Below are 6,335 nucleotides of genomic sequence, written 5' to 3'. Positions count from 1 at the left end.
AGCACATGTCAATTTCTCTCCATTATTATTTCATTTATTAGTTTATCTTTGAGAGAGAGAGAGAGAGAGAGAGAGAGAGAGAGAGAGAGAGAGAGAGAGAGAGAGAGAGAGGAGAGAGAGAGATAAAAGCGCACAGAGAAACACGCAAAATAATTAATTAAAAAAATACCAATCAAATAAAAAAAACAATAACGAATATGGGAAACAGACAATAAACGAATAAACTAGCAAATAGATATTTTCAAAAAAATTATTAGGAAATACAAGAAAATAAAAACCACTTAATTCTATAAGTCCTGTTGACTAATGGCCTTCTCACAGCCGACTAGCTACTTATATGTTCGTACAACGTTCGCTGGGACTCATTAAAATGAAGCTTCAAAATCAACCCTATAAGTCATGAATATCAATTTCTGTTATTCTCCATAATGGAATATACCCGTGTTGTATGCGCGAATGAAGTTTGGCCTCGTCAGCATGCCATTCAGTGCAATAACTGTGAATGCTGGCAACACAGGAAGTGTAACACAGGGATTTCCTACCAGGATTATCGTTCCATGGTGAAAGAGGAGCTACACATGCACTGGATCTGCAACAAATGTTCAGAAATAGAAGGCAAATTTTGGAAGCTTTTCCTCTTGATGACATTAGCACCCGACTAGTAGATAATGAAGGCGAGTTTTTTTCTCATTGATATTGATATTATTATCGTTATTATTATCATTATCATTATTATATGTTACTGATGTTCTTAAAGATGGTATCGATGTTATTGATGTACAGATCTGTTGGAGGAGGAGGAGGGGGAAGTTTATCAAAACATCGTCCATATGGCTGAAAGCACACCTTTGGAAGCTTTACCTCTTGATGACATTAACACCCGACTAGTAGATAATGAAGGTGAGTTTTTTCTTATTGATATGTTTGTGATATTACTGATGTTGTTAGGGATGGTATTGATGTTATTAGTGATATTACTGATGTTGTTAGGGATGTTACTGATGTTCTTAGGGATGTTACTGATGTTGTACAGATCTCTTGGAGGAGGAGGAAGGGGGAGTTTTTGAGGTGGTAGGATCTATCCCGAACATCAGCACCCGACCAGCACTGCCAGAGGAATATGAAGAAAATATTCTACCTGATGACACTATTCATGAAGTTCCTGGCATAGGGGATGAATTAAAAGCCTCTTATAAAATCATTGAAGGTGCTACCAGAGGAGGAAATACCCTCCTTGTAGATTCCTTTGGTTATACCTATAACCAGAAGGCCACAGGGAAGAAGAAAAATCCAACTGGTAAAGTAACTTGGCGGTGTAGTGTGAGAAACAAGACGCTAACATATCCTGCTACTGTCCTTCAGAATGGCTCAATTTTCACCGGAGGATCTCATCATCATGTTCACCAACCCCAACAAGGTGCTGTTTTCACGGCTGAAGTCATTGCTACTGGAAAGCCCTTAGTCAAAGAGAAGGTTAACATTTTTTCATCAGCTTTTTCTTTAGTGGATCGTGCTATATCTGCCACAGAAGGGGATGATGCAGTCTGTTTAAATACAGTTAACATAGCACGGTCTCTAAATCGTCTTAGACAGAGTGACAGACCTGATGAACCAGATAATTTGAACTTTGAATTGGATGACAATTACATTCCAAAAGTTCCTTCAGAAGGATATTGCTATAACTGGTGGCAGACACTTAATATTCGCTACTTCTGAACAACTTGCTTTACTGAAGAATGCAGGGACGTGGTACGTGGATGCTACGTTTTGTGTAGTGCGCAAGCCATTCTATCAATTATTTGGCATCCATGCATTCGTGAAAGGAATAGAAGGAAATATAAAACAAGTACCTTTAGTATTTACCCTCATGTCGGGGAAGAGAAAGAAAGATTATAAGAAAGTTTTTAAGATTATTTTAGACTTACTACAGGAATGTAAAGTAGAGAAATTGGTTTTAGATTTTGAAATTGCTCTATGGTCGGCTGTTAGGACATTACTCCCAATGATAAAGTTGCAAGGATGCTCGTTCCATTGGAATCAAGCCATTTGGAGAAAAATCCAAGAAATAGGACTGGCTGCACCATACATGAATCATCGCCCAACTAAGGATTTTATAAGGCAGCTCATGGCACTTCCATTCCTCCCTGAGGAACACATAAAACCAACATTTGAACAGCTTGAGTTACGAGTGCCTCCTGGACCACTTAACAATTCAACGGATTATATTAAAGAAACTTGGATCAGTGGATTCTGGGCGCCAAGTAACTAGACTGTATTCGGCCAGAGTATCTGTACCAACAATGACGTAGAAGGATACCACAGAAAGTTGAATGGTATGGCAGGCAGCTCTCATATTCCATTTTATGTTTTGGTACCATTATTGTACAAAGAAGCCGAAAATGTAACTGTAGAGGTCCGTCTTGTCAAGGATGGTAAACACACATGTCGCCAGCGCCGTCAGTTTAGAACAGTGCAAGGCAAAATATTTGCCTTATGGAAACGGTATGAAGACCATGAAATTACCACCAATCACCTCTTAAATGCATGTTCTAAATTATGTACAAATGGACCTTCCAAATAATTGCTGTTTTATATATTATATCTTAAGTTTTAAACATACTATATATTAGATTTTAGATTATAAGTTTTAAAACTAAATATATGTATACTGTATATCAGATTTCCTTAGCGCGACTACAATTTGTACAGTTTGTATGAACCATACATTCTGGTTGTATTGCTATTTTCCAATGAAATATATTTTTCTTTCTATCAACATGTTTTTCAGTTTAACCTTATAATGAAAAAATAATACATACAATATTTATATATATATATATATATATATATATATATATATATATATATATATATATATTACATATACATATACATATACATATATATATATATATATATATATATATATATATATATATATATATTATAAATTCTTTCATTTTATATTAATGCAATGTCACCAATGAATACCAATTTTCATCAAAAAATACTTTCTAATGACGGCCGAAGTGACAAGGGTGTTTGGTCGGAGTTGGCCGAAGTGACTAGGGGTGGGTGCCGTAGTGACTAGGGGTGGGTGCTGTAGTGACTGGGGTCAAAGGGCGAAGTGACTGGGGCCGTACTGGTTGAGGGCCGTAGTGACTGGCAACCGACTGTCATACCTGCTTTCGGCACACAGAAACACATGTATGACAGTTATTTTGCAAATATGTTATTTTCATTAGTAAAATAAATTTTTGAATATACTTACCCGATGATCATATAGCTGTCAGCTCTGCTGCCCGACAGAAAAACCTACGGGCGGAATACGCCAGCGATCGCTATACAGGTGGGGGTGTACATCAACAGCGCCATCTGTCAAGTAGGTACTCAAGTACTCGATGTCAACATAGAACCAATTTTCTCCTCTGTCCACTGGGTCTCTATTGGGGAGGAAGGGTGGGTCCTTTAATTTATGATCATCGGGTAAGTATATTCAAAAATTTATTTTACTAATGAAAATAACATTTTTCAATATTAAACTTACCCGATGATCATATAGCTGATTCACACCAAGGGGGGTGGGTAGAGACCAGCATTACATGTTGACATTATTATGAGCTAAGTATTCCGTATTTCATTTTAGCAGTTATTCAAAATAACAAGCATAAAATAAATAAGTACCTGGTAAGGAAGTCGACTTGAACAATTACTCTGCCTTTTTAAGTACGTCTTCCTTACTGAGCCTCGCGATCCTCATAGGATGCTGAGCGACTCCTAGGAGCTGAAGTATGAAGGGTTGCAACCCATACTAAAGGTCCTCATCAAAACCTCTAATCTAGGCGCTTCTCAAGAAATGACTTTGACCACCCGCCAAATCAAGTAGGATGCGAAAGGCTTCTTAGCCTTCCGGACAACCCAAAAATATTAATAAAACATTTCAAGAGAAAGATTAAAAAGGTTATGGAATTAGGGAATTGTAGTGGTGGAGCCCTCACCACTACTGCACTCGTTGCTACAAATGGTCCCAGAGTGTAGCAGTTCTCGTAAAGAGACTGGACATTCTTAAGATAAAAGACGCGAACACCGATTTGCTTTTCCAATAGGTTGCGTCGAATATACTTTGCAGAGATCTATTTTGGTTAAAGGCCACGGAAGTTGCGACAGCTCTAACTTCGTGTGTCCTTACCTTCAGCCAAGCTTGGTCTTCCTCATTCAGATGGGAATGAGCTTCTCGTATTAACAGTCTGATAAAATAGGATAAAGAATTCTCTGACATAGGCAAAGATGGATTCTTAACTGAACACCATAAAGCTTCAGACGGGCCTCGTAAAGGTTTTTAAAATAGAACTTAAGAGCTCTTACAGGACATAATACTCTTTCTAGTTCATTTCCAACCATACGATAAGTTTGGAATATCGAACGATATTGGTCAAGGCCGAGAAGGCAGCTCGTGTTTGGCTAGAAAACCAAGTTGTAGAACATGTAGCCGTTTCGGATGAGAATCCGATGTTCTTGCTGAAGGCATGAATCTCACTGACTCTTTTAGCTGTGGTTAAGCATAACAGGAAAAGAGTCTTAAAGGTGAGATCTTTCAGGGAGGCTGATTGAAGCGGTTCGAACCTGTCTGACATAAGGAATCTTAGAACCACGTCTAAATTCCAACCAGGTGTAACCAAACGACGCTCCTTCGTGGTCTCAAAAGACTTAAGGAGGTCTTGTAGATCTTTATTGTTGGAAAGATCTAAGCCTCTGTGACGGAAGACTGATGCCAACATGCTTCTGTAACCCTTGATAGTGGGAGCTGAAAGAGATCGTTCTTTCCTCAGATATAAGAGAAAGTCAGCAATTGAGTTACAGAGGTACTGGTCGAGGATACGGATACTGACTTGCACCAGTTTCGGAAGATTTCCCACTTCGATTGGTAGATTCTAAGGGTGGATGTTCTCCTTGCTCTAGCAAACGCTCTGGTTGCCTCCTTCGAAAAACCTCTAGCTCTCGAGAGTCTTTCGATAGTCTGAAGGCAGTCAGACGAAGAGCGTGGAGGCCTTGGAGTACCTTCTTTACGCGTGGCTGACGTAGCAGGTCCACCCTTAGGGGAAGTGTTCTGGGAACGTCTACTAGCCATCGAAGTACCTCGGTGAGTTATTATCTCGCGGGCCAGAGGGAAGCAACTAGCGTCAACTTTGTCCCTTCGTGAGAGGCGAACTTCTGCAGTACCTTGTTGACAATCTTGAACGGAGGGAATGCATATAGATCTAGATGTGACCAATCTAGTAGAAAGGCATCTATATGAACTACTGCTGGGTCCGGGATAGGTGAGCCAACTATTGGGAGCCTCTTGGTCATCGAGGTTGCGAAGAGATCTATGGTTGGCTGGCCCCAGGTGGCCCAAAGTCTCTTGCATACATCCTTGTGGAGGGTCCAATCTGTTGGAATTATTTGTCCCTTCCTACTGAGACAATCTGCTATGACATTCAAGTTGCCTTGGATGAACCTCGTTACTAGTGAAAAGTCTAGACCTGTTGACCAGGTGAGGAGGTCTCTTGCGAACTCGTACCATGTCAGAGAGTAGGTCCCTCCTTGCTTGGAGATGTACGTCAAAGCAGGGTGTTGTCCGTGTTCACCTCCACCACTTTGCCTTGAAGGAGAGACCTGAAGCTTTTCCAGGTCAGACGTACTGCCAGTAGCTTCTTGCAGTTGAAATGCATTGTCCTTTGACTCTAGTTCCATAATCCCGAGCATTCCCTACCACCTAATGTCGCACCCCAGCCTACGTCCGATGCGTCCGAGAAGAGAACGGGGTTGGGAGTCTGAACAGTCAGGGGAAGACCCTTTCAAAGGTTGATAAAGTCCTTTCACCAAGTCAGACCAGACTTTATCTTTCCGGAAACCGGGATCGAGACCGCTTCTAGCGTCTGTCCTTTTCCAGTGAAAAGCTAGATGATACAGAAGAGGACGGAGGTGTAGTCTTCCAAGTGACACAAATTGAACCACGGATGACAGTGTCCTAACCAGACTCATCCACAGCCTGACAGGGCAGCGTTCCTTCTTCAGCATCTTCTGGATGGATAGCAGGGCTGGGGGTTGATCGTCTTGTTCAGCAACGTCCTCATCAGAGGGTTCCTCATCCAAAACTGATGAGGAAACGGCAACGGAGTGGGCAACGTCTGACTCGCTGAATCCGGTCGCACTGGTGGATGCGTGACGGAGCCGGACACAATATCATGGTACTGCTGCACAGTCTGAACAGTCAACCATGGGGACGCGAGGAAGTACAGCGTCAACCCGAAACTGTCTAGACTGTCTGGGTTGTGCAGTCAACCCCCTACCGG

The 6,335-nt window shown here is 41.1% G+C and overlaps 1 pseudogene; it reads left to right on the top strand.

The window, feature by feature from the left end:
* The first annotated feature begins 419 nt into the window (after positions 1 to 419).
* Positions 420 to 2,581, top strand: LOC137656159 (uncharacterized; annotated as a pseudogene).
* The last annotated feature ends 3,754 nt before the right edge of the window (positions 2,582 to 6,335 follow it).

Source organism: Palaemon carinicauda, chromosome 17 (genome assembly GCF_036898095.1).
Source record: "Palaemon carinicauda isolate YSFRI2023 chromosome 17, ASM3689809v2, whole genome shotgun sequence".
Taxonomy (NCBI): domain Eukaryota; kingdom Metazoa; phylum Arthropoda; class Malacostraca; order Decapoda; family Palaemonidae; genus Palaemon; species Palaemon carinicauda.
Note: the sequence above shows the minus strand (reverse complement) of the source record. Positions and strands in the feature narration are given on the sequence as shown.